This window comes from Sceloporus undulatus, chromosome 1 (genome assembly GCF_019175285.1).
Source record: "Sceloporus undulatus isolate JIND9_A2432 ecotype Alabama chromosome 1, SceUnd_v1.1, whole genome shotgun sequence".
Lineage (NCBI taxonomy): Eukaryota > Metazoa > Chordata > Lepidosauria > Squamata > Phrynosomatidae > Sceloporus > Sceloporus undulatus.
This window is the reverse complement of record NC_056522.1, coordinates 84,887,927-84,902,859: the sequence shown is the minus strand read 5'-3', so window position 1 is coordinate 84,902,859 and position 14,933 is coordinate 84,887,927. Positions and strand designations below refer to the sequence as shown.

At 41.4% G+C, this 14,933-nt stretch overlaps 1 protein-coding gene across 2 annotated transcripts in view; it reads left to right on the top strand.

The window, feature by feature from the left end:
• Window positions 1–14,933, top strand: part of CCDC170 (coiled-coil domain containing 170) — an 84,283-nt gene that overhangs the window by 654 nt on the left and 68,696 nt on the right. The gene's annotated exons all lie outside the window — the stretch shown is intronic.

Sequence of the window (14,933 nt, the reverse complement as noted above, 5' to 3'; positions counted from 1 at the left end):
GCCAGGGCAGTTAAAGTGGTCTCAGACTGGACTGTTTCTGCAGTGCGGATACATTAAATCAGAAATGGCTTTTCTCTGGTGCCACAACGAACTATGATTCCCAGTCCCATAACACTGGGCCATGGCAGTTAAAATGGTGTCAGACCAGATTATTCCCACAGTGTGGCTGCAATAGCAGTGTCCCTTTTACATTAGATTTTGTTGTTGTTGTTGTGTGCCTCAAAATCATTTTTGACTCATGGCAACCCTAAGGCATCACACAGAGGGTGTGCAGAAATGGGATTTTAAAATCTGGGTGTTGTTTGCCAGATGTGTTTACGTAAAAGAGAAATAACACGAAAATGATCCAAACAGAAAGCTCCTTTGTACTTTTTGGAATTTAGCGAAAGTAAAAAGGAGCTGGTTTTGAGGACTTCGCGTTTGGGTTATTTCTCTTTCATGCAAACATTGTCTGAAAAACATCCCGCAAATGTGAGTTTTTTTCAACTTCTTCTTCGGGTTAAACCCAAACGTTGTCTGAAAAACATCCCGCAAACGCAGGTTGTTTTCAGTTTAAATTTAGTTTCTGCATGGGATTCGGATTTCTTGGCAGGCTTCTTCAGAGGGGGCTCTCCAGTGCTGACAGAATGTGACTTGCCCAAAGTTGCATTGGATACAGTGAACAACTTTGCATGAAATGTCCTTTAAAAGATGTGGCCTAGCTTTATAGTCAAGCAATTTAGAGAGAGATGCGTAATTGCGGCTGCCATTTCCCCCTTTTTCCTGCTACAGCCACCACAGGTACCTCTTAACTTCCCTGTAACATAGAATCATAAAGAATCATAGAGTTGGAAGATACCACAAGGGCCATCCAGTCCAAACCCCTGCCATGCAGGAACTCTCAGTCAAGGCATCCCCCACAGATGGCCATCCAGCCTCTGTTTAAAGACCTCCAAAGAAGGAGACTCCACTGCACTCAGAGGGAGAGTGTTCCACTGTCAGACAGCCCTTACTGTCTGGAAGCTCCTTCTAATGTTGAGGTGGAATCTCTTTTCCTGCAGCTTGCATCCATTGCTCTGTGTTCTAGTCTCTGGAGCAGCAGAAAACCAGTCAGCTCCCTCCTCAGTATGACCATGCCCTATGCCTCCAAAGTGACCCAAAGCAGCTTTATTTTGGCCTGTCTGTATGGGCCTATAGACTCATAGAGTTGGAAGAGATCCTAAGGGCCATCCAGTCCAACCCCCTTCCATGTAGGAACTCACAATCAAAGCACCCCGACACACCATTTAAAATATATATATATTGAAAGAATCGGAAATTTGAAAGAAGATCATATGCTCCATGACACCAAGCCCTGCAATTCCTCTGGAAGAAACAGCTTTCTCCAACTTTGTGCCCTCCAGATTTATTGGAGAATATTTTAATGCACTGAGATAGTTGTTTGAATTCTGCCTGCCGTTAGTGACTGTATCAGAGGCTGCTGCAACATTGCATAATGAATGAAGTTTGACACCACTTTGTCATGTCTTCATCCTATGGATTCTGGGATATGTAGTCTGTTGTGGCACTGAAGTTCTCTGACAGAGAAGGTTAAATATTTCACAAAACTCCAAATCCCAATATTCCATTACTTTGAGCATTGAGCCAGTTAAAGTGTTGTCAAACTGTATTACTTCTGCAGTATAGATGCAGCCAAAGAGCCAATGTAGCTTTTACATTGGACACAATGAATGATTTAATATGACCTTCTTTGGAAAAATGGAAGGTGTTGGAGTTTTGGTCTACTTTTTACAGGCTTACGCATTCTGTTACTAATAGGAATGAGTGAGTGAAAACATTCATGGACTCTTCTGTTCATGTCCCTTTTTCTATGGAAGAAACCATGGTTTGCTCCTTGTTCTCAACCTTCAAATTTATGTACCTTGTTGGAGTCCCATCCTGACATGGCCTTCTGTGGTTCACTAAACTCTGTGATCTGCTTTGATTGGCCTAGCATGGTCTTTGTGTAGCCCAAGAAGTATCTTTATTTTGGGAGACCCCGAGAAAATAATTCTTTCTCCGAATATGCAAATGCCTCTCCCAACTTTGATCGGCAGACCCTGATGGACAGTCTTTGGCATTTCCCAGAAAATGAACAAATTATGTGCCACATGTCATTGTCTTCACTTTTATCCCCGATCTTAAATTTCAACATCCATAACTATTTCCCGCTCCCACTTCTGAAGTGTAGATCAGGAAGTTTTTCTAATAAACGCATTTGCTCAGCAGTAAACCTGGCCCTGATTTCAAAGACTAACATACTAGTTAGAAAGTCATAGGTTAGGGAAACAATACTGCTGAAGATATTGTGCATCAGCCAAGACAAATACAGAGTGGGTGGGAAGGCAGTTACACTTTAGCTGTATTTAAAAATAAGGAACAATGAAATAATTGAAATAAGTGCCCCTATCAAATCAGCTACAAAGCACTCAGAGAAACCTTGTTCCTATAGCTTATCAACTATTATACTGTATAAGGAGGCAGTCTTAAATTCATAGATAAAGGCAGATTAATTTTTCTTCTGTTTCTCCAGTGAATACACCTGTCAGTTCACCTGCCTTTATCCATGGATTTAAATTCACCTGCCTTTATCCATGGATTTAAAACTGCCTGAGTGAGAGCCAGTGTGGTGTAATAGTTTGAGTGTTGGACTGTGTCTTTGTTGACCCAGGTTCAGTTACCCGCTCGGCCATGAAACCCACTGGGCAGCCTTGGGCAAATCACATGCTCTCAGCCTCAGGGGAAGGCAGTGGCAAAACTTCTTTGAACAAATCTTGCCAATAAAACCCCAGAATAGGTTTGCCTTAGGGTCTCCATAACTCAGAAATGACTTGAAGGCACACAACAGCAACAAACCTGTTAGTCACTATTTTTGTTGTTGTGAACTGCCCTTGAATCAACACTGACTCATAGTGACCCATCTCCAAGATCCCCTGTCCTTTCTTGCTCTGCTTATGTAAATTTAGGTACATGACCTTCCTGATTGAGTCTGTCCATCTGGCATGCAGTCTTCCTCTCTTTCTTCTACCTTTTCTAGAAATATTGCCTTTTCTAACAAGTTATGCTTTCTCACAATGTGGCTTATGTATGTCAAAGTATATCAAAGTATGATGGCTTCAGTTTGATCATCTTGGCTTCCAGGGGAAGTTCAGGTCTGATCTGTTCAAGGACCCACTTTTTTGTCTTTTTGGCTGCCCATGGTGTCCTCAGCACTCTTCTCCAACATTGTATCTGAAATGAGTTGATTTTCTTTCTATCATCTTTCTTCGCTGTCCATCTCTCACATCTGTACATAGTAATAGGGAATGCAATGGCTTGAAAGATTCTAACTTTAGTGTTCAGTTGTATATCTTTACTTTTTAGGATCTTGTCTATTTCTTTCATAGCTGCTCTTTCCATTCCTTGTCATCTTCTGATTTCTTGATTGCACTTTGTTTCGATCAATGTCTGATTCAAGGTACGAGAAATTAGCTATTTCAATTTCCTCATTGTCTAGATTGAATTTATGTAGATTCTCCATGGTCATTATTTTTTGTTTTCTTTCCGCTTTTGCACCTTCTTCTTTGACCTTCCTTAGTATTTGTATTTGTGACAGAATGCAGTCTTGCCTGACCCCAAGTGGGAACCACTTTGTTTCTCCATATTCTGTTCTAACAGCAGCCTCTTGTCCTAAGTCATTAGCATCACTATTTATATCCACAGTCACCATGATTATCTGCACTTTCATGCTTCAGATTTGTAAAGTATGTAAAGTATTTCCATACTTACCTGTGCATACCTCAGAAAGCAGATTTGGATTTGTTACAAAAATACATCAAATTGTTAGCAATGTATATTATTATTGATGTATTTTTACAGCCACATAGAGGAATGTGTGTGAACGCCTGCCTTAGGTTCAAAACATACTGCAGAAATAATCCAGTTAGAGAATGATTTAACTGCCCTGGCTCAGTGCTAGGGAATCCTGGGGACCAGAGCTCTCTGACAGAGAAGGCTAAATATCTCACAAAATCACAGTTTCTAGAATTCCCTAGTATTGAGCTAGGGCAGTTAAAGTGGTCACAAACTTGTTTTGGATCTTACTTACCAAAATAATTAAGTTGGCTCCGGGCACTATGTACCTTGAGTTAGAAAAGAAATGCAAGAAGTCTGGGCCCAGATCTGGTTTCTAGTAAAAGAACTGGAGGTAACAAAAGCACAGGGGTACAAAGTCTTCATCTGTCATTTGTCAAGGTTTGGTTGCAGATCAATCAGTTCCATTTAATGTTTCATTACTTAGAACATTTAATTTCAACAGCTGCAGTGTCTTGTGTGTATTAAGCACTACAGAGTTTTCTTTCAATTATGTTTAGGTACAGCTTGATTATTAAAGCTTATCTTTCCAAATTCAAGGACTGAACTGTTTCTTGTTAGATGCTGGAAGAGGGAGTACATTTGTCCAAGGCTTTCTCCATTTCAGTTCTTTATCTTTCATCCAGCTTTGATCTAAATTTCAGAGAAACACCAGAAGGTTGTTGCTCAGCTTCTTGTCAGCGCTTTCCAGATGATGGGCCAAAAACTAGGATTTTATAAGTATCACAGTGTTTGTACTATTTTGTAGGCTGCACCTGTAATGCAGTATCTAGTCTCCACATAGCATTTGTAAAAGGGCAGCACTGTTGCAGGTGAGGATAGTTTTCTTGTCACAATGTATTTATACTGCTATTTCCATTTTCCATTTTATTACTAGTATAGTTTGGGGAGAGTAGAAGTAGATTAGGACAGGGATGAATAGAAACAGAGCTTGGAAGAGTTACTTTTTAGACTAAAAATAAAGCAGTTTGACACCTGGGATGCATAGGCTGGCGAAGTGTTCAGCCTGGACTGTCAGAGAGCTCTGGTGTCTCACAAAACTACATAACCCAGAATTCTGGAGACAGAGTCATGGCAGTTAAAGTGGTGTCAAACTTTTATTTCTGCAGTGTGGATACATCCTCAGTCTCTTGCATCTAGCATGGCCATGGGTAGTTTTAGATATGCTAGAATGCCTATGGGTGATTTGTTGTAGATAATGCTAGAACTGATGACTTCCACTTGTTTACCAATAGCAGTAACAACATGATATTCCTCATATTCACCCTAAATTGTAAACAAGGAAAGCTTGGGGTAACTAGGAGTGGATTATTGTGTGAAAAGATTGTAAACTTTGTTCTCAAAACTAGTTATATGTGCTGATGGAACAACTTTTTACATCTCTGTACCAGATCAAAATTCCCACCAGAGATTCCCTTTCTGAAATCACTCTGTATATAAAAAGCTCCCACCTTGCAAAAAACTTGTATGGCAACCCTCTGCACACATTCAAGGTATAAACCTCTACAAAGGTACTTGGGAGTAAGCCCATTGAGTGCTTGGAGACTAACCTTGGAGTAAACACTCACAAAATTGTATTGTTAATATTGCTTTTCTTTTCTGTTTATGGAAAATGATCAGTAGGTAGATTTCCCTCAAAAAATTACCAAATAGCTACAGAATCAAGTAGCAGATATACAGTAGTACCTCAGTTAACAAGGCCTCCAACAAAACTCCCTTTTACAATCTTTTTATATTCATCCACATCTCCCCTTTTTCTCCTTGTTCCCCATCTAGCTGAAAGTTTTTGTGACCACCCAGCCCTTTGCCTTTTTCTGGTCATCTCTCCAGCTAGAAGTTTGTTTTTTAAATCAGTACAAGCATTGGGAGGATTATGAAAGAGCACATGAAAAACACAGATTTTGCTGTCAAGTTGTGGCACTGTGTCTACAGTAAACAATGCAATAAAAACTTCAGCTGGAAAAGAATGGGATTCTACTCTAGCCAATCCCACTGTAGCTGTGTGTTCCTGAAACAAGCCAGGTAGACAGTAGCTCCTTCCACAATCTCTTGCAGAGCATGTGTGCACAGCAAAACAAAGAGAAAGGGGGAAAGCAGATTAATTTGTCCCATAAGCTACCTCCAGCATGCTAAAGTAACATAGATCTATAAGTCTGGCCACCAAAATGGAAATCATAATAAAAGTGGAAGTTAATGAAAGAAAAAAGAAAAAAAAATCCCTGGAGGTATTTTAGAATAAGCATTCAAGTGCGCTCTAGAAAATATAAGATGTTTTTGTTCACTTATGACAGGTTTATCTGACATAGGTATTTCATTTCACATGTGCATACTATTAGTTTTGAATACAAGATTTACTTAAACGTGTTGAACTGCTCTTCTTTTGGGCCGATTAGGAATCTATCATTATTTCTGCCACTGTTAGCAATTTTTTTATTAAAAGAAGTAAAGCCCAGGAGCAAATCCATTTCCTTAGCTGATATATACTGTACACACACACACACACACACACACACACACACACTACTTCCATACAGAAAGAGCCTGTATATAACAGTAGAAATAGGAGCCAAGCAAAAATAACTTGTTTAATGTGCAATCTTAAAATGGGTGAGTACTTGTTTATAGTCTATGTATACAAAAATCCCTTGTGGGTAGAAGAGAAAATACAGTACAAGACATGCACAGTTGTATTTATTTTGTTACAAGAGAAGCAAAAGCTGGGGAGCATTCAGTGGAATCCACAGAAGAAGCAAGTCTCAAGATGCCCAAAAGATGGTGGTTTATTTAGAGAAGGACAACATATTTTGGCCTATATGTACTTTTAAGGTCTTCTGCAGGAGGCTACTTAGAATTAAACTTCAGAAATTTATGAACTAGAAACAATTTATTGGGAAGAATTTTATTAAAAAAAACCTGTAAGAGCTATTCAGCAGGGTAATAATAAACTGCCTTTGAAGGTGGTGGACTTTCCAACCTAGGGGTTTTTTAAGCAGAGTTTGGATGGGTATCTTTTAGGAGTGCTGTAATTATATATTCTTGCATGACAGAGGGTTGACTAGATGTCCCTTCTAGTCCCTTTCAGCTTTAATTCTGTGGTTTGATTCTTCTGCTCATTTTGTTGCAGCCAAATGTATCTGCTTAGCTCAGTGAAGTGTGTGTGAGATGGAAAATAATATATGATAATATATAGTTTTGTGTCTTCAAGTTGTTTTCAACTTATGGTGACCCTATACCAACTCTATCATGGGAATTTCTTGGCAAGATTTTTTCAAAGGGAGTTTGTTTTTGCTTTTCTCTGAGGATGAGAGAATGTGATTTGCCAAAGATCACCCAGTGGGTTTCCATGACTGAGTGGGGATTCTGTTGTGAATGCAGCTGGCACCTGTTCTTCCTGCTCCCACTTGATCAAAAAATACAAGATTTAGGTCCAAGACCTATGTGACACAGTTGAAGCCTGGCCCCTTTCGGACCAGAAGACCCCAGTAATTTGTACCCCCCCCCCCCCCCATTGGTCCTATACATCAGGAATAATAAAGCAACAGATGTTTATCATGCTGGGAGCTGTAAAGAGTAGGATGAAGGCCAAAGGTGTATACACTTTTAGTGTAGCATAAATATAAGGTGTTCTACTGCAACCCACAGTTATGCAACAAACTGAGCAACAAATTCCAAGACTTGAGTCTTACCCAGTGTGCAACTGTTGAATAGTGCCCGCCAGCCTGACATAGTGGTTTACGTCTTGGACTATGACTCCAGAGACCAGGGTTTGATTCCCAGCTCAACCATGAAATGCACTGGATGATCTTGGGCAGGTCACACACTCTCAGCCTCAGGGGAAGGCAATGGCAAATCTCCTTTGAACAAATCTTGCCAAGAAAATCCAATGATATGTTCACCTTAGGGTTGCCATAAGTCAGAAATGACTTAAAGGGCCATAAGAAAAATAAACCAAGTCAAAGATGTGTGCTTGTGGAGCACTTGGATGCACTAGAGATTCATTTATGTGAAAGTGCAACTGCTTGCAGAACTATTTTTATAATACCATAGTGGCCCAACTTGATTGTAGCTTAACTATGCAAGATTTGTAAGCACTGGTAAACTGATCAGATGCTTATTGTAGAGCTATTAAAGGCAAAAGAGTCTTTTCCTAAGGAAAAAAAGGCAATTCTACCCTGCCTTCTCATGCCATGCAGTAGTACTGCTCTTCAATGCCTTGTAGCTACCTGCAGATTTACTGTAACTTATAGCACTCCTATTGTAGGGTTTTCTTGGCAAGATTTATTCAGAGGGGGTTTACTATTGCCTTGCTTCTAGGCTGCATGACTTGCCCAAGGTCACCTAGCAGGTATCAGTTGCTGAGTTGGGATTCAGATCCTAGTCTTTATAATCATAGTCCTCAAACCACTACACCATGTTGGCTCAAATGTAATGTATATACCAGTTGCTGTGCATCATACAGTAAAGTAGCAGTAAAATCCGAATGAGGGGTCATAAGAAAAGGAATAAAAATAATTCACTTAAGGCTGCAGTTCATACACACCCACATAATGGGACATAATGTCCGAGTAAATGACTTTTGGATTGGGCTGTTTATGGAGAAAATGGAAGTACACAGGGAGTAACATTTTTAGCTATGTCTTCAGTGGGAAAGGCTAGAGTAGGTTATATAAAGGGGGAGTTGTCACAAAAATCCTGCATCTTTTAATACTGAAAAGTCTCAGTGACTTGCTGTAAGATCTATGACAGTAGCAGGGCAATTCCAAAATATGTGACTTCGTTTCTACCATGTTGGTCATGTTCTTAAGTCCAAAGTGTGGAACATTATTTTAAAAGTAATGTTCCCCCCCCCCCCCCCAAGCAGCACATTTTTCATTAGTTGTTACAGCATGGACAACCTGCTTCCCACAGACCTTTCCAAAACAATCTTTGATAAGTCACAAGTAATATTATTGCACACAGAAAAGTAACAGTGTTACCATATGGGACATTAGTTTGTGAAAATGGTATTGCTCTATCTATTAACCTCCAAATATTACAGATAATATCATCATTTGCAACATGGTACAGTATTTTCAACCTCTGTTGATGTCAAAATACAGTGGGCCTTTGGTTTCTGTTGAGGTTTGGTTCGAGGACTCTATGAATACCAAAATACATGGATGCTAAAGTCCCATTAAATACACAGGCATAGTAAAATTGTGTCCCTTATATAAACTGGCAAAATCAGGATTTGCTTTTTGGAATATATACACATACACACATATATTTAAGCCATGGATGATTGAATCTGTAGATAAAGAATTTGTGGATATAGTTGGCTGACGATAGAGTAGCTATCCCTGCTTCTCCTCAGTGGCCATATTCTTACATATATTTGATGCAAGATCATGTCCCCCTGATCTTGATGGGACCCACCTTTGTAGGAACATGTTTAGGATGCTTGGAGCTGTGTGGAAGAGACTGTGGTACAAATTGGGGAGTCCCTAATTTGATTCTCACTTTTGCCATGAACTCATATAGGGGATAATACTACAAACAACTGATGCATTCTTGTTCCAAGTGCCACTAGGGTTGCCATAGCGCCGGACCTCAAAACCGGGAAAAATGTAGGACAAAATTTTCAAATGTAGGACAGACACACAAAATGTGTCCTACATTTGAAAATTCTGTCCTACATTTTCCCTGGCGATCGTGGCAGGGAGCGGAGGCCAAGCGGCGAGGGAAAGCCTCCACTTAAGGAGGCTTTCCTTCCCCGCCTGGGCCCCGGGCCTCACCGCGATCGGAGGCCAGGATCGGGGCCTCTCCTCGTTCCTGGCCCCCGCTGGGACCAGGAAGGAGGGGAGGAGGCCTGCGACGATCGCCGCGGCCTGTCCTCCTTCTTGGCCCCGGCTGGGACCAGGAAGGAGGGGAGGAGGCCTGCGGCGATCGCCGATCACCCGCGGCCTCCCCCCCTGTTCCTGGCCCCCCTGGGACCAGGAAGGAGGGGAGGAGGCCGGCGACGATCGCCGCGGCCTGTCCTCTTCTTGGCCCCGGCTGGGACCAGGAAGGAGGGGGGAAGGCTGCGGCGATCACCGCAGCCTGTCCTCCTCTTGGCCCCGCTGGGACCAGGAAGGAGGGGAGGAGGCCGGCGGGGATCGCCGCGGCCTCCCTCGTTCCTGGCCCTGGCTGGGACCAGGAAGGAGGGGGAGCAGGCCTGCGGCGATCGCCGCGGCCTCCTCCTCGTTCTGGCCCCCGCGAGGCCAGGAAGGAGGGAGGGAGGCGGCAGGGAGGCGGGGAGGTTGGCGCGGCTGCACCCAAGAGGCGCCGCCGCCTGCAGCCTCCTGCGCCCCAGGCCTCGCTGCCCTCTTTTCCTCCGCACGACCATGCGCGGGGGAGGAGGAGGAGGGCAGCGAGGCCCCAGGGTTGCCCAGCAACCCTGCTGCAACCGGCGTTTTCCCGGTTTTTGGCTGCACCCGTGCCGTGACCGGGCAGGTGCAGGCAAAACTGGGAAAAACCCGTTGCAAACCGGGTTATGGCAACCCTAATTGTGCCACCCATGGGCTTCATGGGAGTCTTGAACTGTACTTTGCAGCCCTCAAAGCACCCAGATGAATACAAACCCCGACTCTACATTAAAAAATAAACGGATTTGTGGTGATGTTGTTTATTTATACGAGGGGGTATCCAAAAGTATTAATTGTCACATGAAATAAAAAACATACAATAGTCCACTGCAGTGGTCAAAGTTAGTTCTTCTCCATGTAGTCAACCCTGCAGAGTCACACATTTTGCCAGCGTTTTCTTCGCCTATTTCAAGCCCTCTTTGGAGGAGTCGTGCCGCTTTGCTCAAAAAACCCACGTTCCACTTCGAAAATGACATCTTCTCTGTCGTCAAATCGCCGCCACAAAGGGTTTCTCCTCTCGGGAAAGAGGAGGAAGTTGCGTGGCGCAAGATCAGGCGAATAAGGTGGATGCGGCAAAAGTTCATAGCCTAACCGGTGGGCGGTGGACAATGGATGCTGGGCCGTAAGGATGGGTGCATTGTCTACCAGGAGACGGATGCCTTTGCTGATCATGCCACGACGTTGTTGTCAACATGCAGGTGATGTCTTCTACAGCCTGTGGAAAGAAAACTACTTTAGACAAAGATTTGATTTTGCACAGGTATGCCTGGCAATGACACTGATTATGCACAAAAGTTTCATGTAAATATCTCTATAACCTCTTTATGATAATTTAAAACTTTTGGATACCCCTCATATATAATTCATTGTCTGGCTGTTTCCGGATGAGGACCTGAAAATCCCCCAGTTTTCTCTTAAAAAGAAAGTAACATTAAAAAAGATGATTTAATATTTTTATTTCTTTTAATCAGACTAAACTGTCTGATTAAAAGAATGCTAATGTAAAACAGTATAAAATCATCTAGAAACAACACTGAAAGTAAAGGTACAGCCATAGCAAAGGCAGCAGTTTAGATCTCCTTCACCCAAAGTCACTTAAAATAGGGGGAAACGGGAAATGCCAAAATGGTAGCCAGAGGTGGGGATTATATCACTTGAGCTGCTTCTAACATGTTGATGGTGGCTAGCGGGACATTATGGGGACAAAACCTGGGCCCCATCCCCATTTCTAGGAAGGATTATTAGTGATTTACAGTTAATAGTGTTACATTTATTATGTTACATTAGTACTATTTCATATGTGCTATACTATTTTATATTTATGTTCAATAGATAAAGAACATAATACTATGGAATGACTGGGGTGCAGTTCGTGTATTAATATTTGATATATTATGATACATATTACTATTACACAGTAAACATGATGTTTTTGATTCATTTAAATCCAAAGTGTTTTTGATATCATGTTATATATTTTGCCTAGCCCCATTATTTATTCCATGTTTGTTCACATTTGATAAACTCTGCTTTTGAATTTTTTTTTGTTAAGGCCACGTGTGTAACTGGTTAAACATGGCAATGCATTCTGCAAACAGCAGGTGGTGCCTTAGTACAAAAAGATGGCCAGAATGAACATATTTCTTACAGAGCCACGTCCCTAAAAACATGAAATAAAAATTCCTGGCCATAAAAGCCAGACAAAGACATGATTCAAGACAAACACATAGGAAGGGTGAAGGGGATATTTTCCAGTGTAATTTGGATGAGGGATAATGCTTTTAAAACATTGACTGGAGTTGAGAATTAGGTTTAATTATCACCAAATGTCTGATGAGTAGAGAATATGAGAATACTACAGCGCATCCAATCAAATAGATAAGCCCCACACATTCTGAGGCAGTTTGTGTGTGAACAGATGTTTATTTTTGTATATTTGCTTTTTATTTTTTGGCTGCGAGCTGTTTTAAATAATATGTAACAGTGGAGAAAACAATCGAGCTTCAAACTACTCGATGAATACATTCTTAACAGAGTACTTGACAAGACTTAGATGTAAAACTATGAAGCACAAACTTTTCTTTTGGTCTCTTGTTGTGAAAATACATTGCTTTAATCATAACTCACGCAAATGCAAGGTCAGTAAACACATGCCATTGTGTATGTTCCAGCCTGGTAAATAAGACCGAAAAGTTACTTGCCTGCAATCCATCTTATTGTTAGCCTGCTAAATAGCTAGTGAAGTCATTGTGTGATGATTCATGATAACAGCAGAGGACAAGAAGCACCTGTCTGGGCCCAGCAGTGAGTCACAGTCTTGTTTTTTAAAAAACCGATTCTACAATCAGGCTCACTACAGAAACAGGGGCTTCCGTGCCTTGAGCCGACACAACAATTAAGCAAGGCTGGTAGAGGACCAACAAAATAAGATAGGTCTCCATATCCTGGATTCTGCATCCACAGATTCAACCATCCACTAGTCTATTTCAAAATATAAAACAACAACAACAACAAAATTCCCCCCCAAAAAGCAAACCTTGTTTTGCCATTTTGTGTAAGGGACACAATCTTCTCGCCAATCCACTTACTGGATGGAATTCTTATTGCCTTTGTTTACCAGGCCCTTCATGCTATACATTATAGCACTATGATCCACTTTAATTACCTTGGTTGCAATCCTATAAAACCTGTGATTGCAGTTTAGAGAAGAAATCATTCAAAAAAGAAGCATTGAAAATGAACCTACAATTTTAGAAAGTGAAGGGGAAGCTGCACTAGGGCACTAGGAGGAAATAAATCACTAGGAAAGATGAGCATACAGCGGGAGCTGCTCCAAGCACAGAGACTTACAAGATTATCAGACAGGGAAAAATTGGGGAAGAAAAATGCATACTCCCGACAAAGATGCACAATCTGGCTGAAGATTTTCAGACGACGTCATGCTTATTCAGGACTTAACCAGTCAGTGAAGATCCAGGAATGTTCAGTTCCAGCAACAAAATTCCTGGGACTTCCCTGTGAATGGTTTGTGTGCTGGAGCATTCCTGGATCTTCATGGGTTAAGTCCTGGATAAACATGAAATGTCTGAAATCTTCAGCGCGATTGCACAACCTTGCCAGGAGCATGCCTTTTACTCCTGGCTTTCCCCCCCTTCATCGCATCATCTTCAATCGCTCTAGTTTTAACTAAAATTTGCACCAAATATGTAAAACAAAATGATGGTCCACTGATTGGAAATACTTAATATAGTGGTGCCCCGGGATAGGATTGATCGGTTAACGAAATTTCCGGGATAGAAAAAAAGTTGGAAAAAACTGTTCCGGGATACGATGTTTTTGTTCGGGTTACGATTTTTTTTCAGCGCGAAATTCAAACCGCAAAGCGCGGCTAGCGGCTTTCCAGCGCTACGGAAAGCCTTTTCGGGTTGCGAAATTACTCGGGTTACGAACGGAGCGGCGGAACGAATAATTTCGTAACCCGAGGGACTACTGTATACATTCCGGTCCTAAGAAAGAGATATCAGGAATTGCAATAACCACAGGACCATTGCATTAATTCTTGTGTGTAGATGGTAAAAAACTGGATTGCGGTTAAAGAAATGGGTGTGCACAACATTTATTGTCTGAGGCATAAGTGTACTGTATCAGGACGAGAGTACAGGGAAGAATCAGAGAAATGGAATGTTCCAATTGGCAAGGTGGTCAGGTAAGGCTAAATTGTATAACTGTAGTGGTTTAAACTTGTATGCCAAAAATTACTGTACACAGATTAGATTCAAAGGAAGAAGTATGAAAATGGAGGAAGGAACATCAACAATTTGAGAATATGCAGATGATACCATACTACAATGAGTCCTGGGTATCTGCTGGGGGTTTGTTTCCAGGACACCTGGGGATACCAAAATCTGTGGATGCTCAAGTCCCATGAAATACAAGGGCACAGTAAGATGGTGTTCCTTTTGTAAAATGGGAAATTCAAGCTTTACTTTGGGAATTTATTTATTTTTAAAATATTTTCAAAAAGTGGATGATTGAATCTGTGGATAAAGAATCCATGGATACGGAGGCCAACTGTATTAGCAGAAAACTGGCAAAGACTTGGATCACTACTGAAGAAAGTACAGGAAGAAAATGTAAAAGGTTTCAGTTGAACTTTAAGAAATAAATATAATGGTCCATGGGCCCAGAACAGACAGGCCAATAAAACGGATTCTGGCGCACAACACGAAAGCAGTTTACATGATACACACCCCCAAAGTGGCCAAAACCTTGATCTAGACACATACTTCGTGTTGATGCAGCCTAGAATTTCATTGGCCTTTTTAGCTGCTGCCTCACACTGTTGACTCATGTTCAGTTTGTGGTCTACTAGGACTCCTAAAAGTGATTTGAGAACCCATGTTTTTCTTCTATTCATTGAGAACTTAATGAGATTTTTAAAAATAAATATTCGTTCCATAAGTCCCCTTTCAAAAGGTGATTTCTTCTCTCCCTTTCAGCAGCTAGAGAAATTTTATTTTCACAGATTTCTCGAATGACAATAAAGACAAGTCGAATAATTACGCTAATTACTTTGGCATTCAAACTCATGTACCATGTCAAAAAGGAAGTGTGGCAGAGTTTAAAGAACATTCCCATGCTTAAAAAACCCTGAAGGCACACAACACAAAGGGGGGGAAA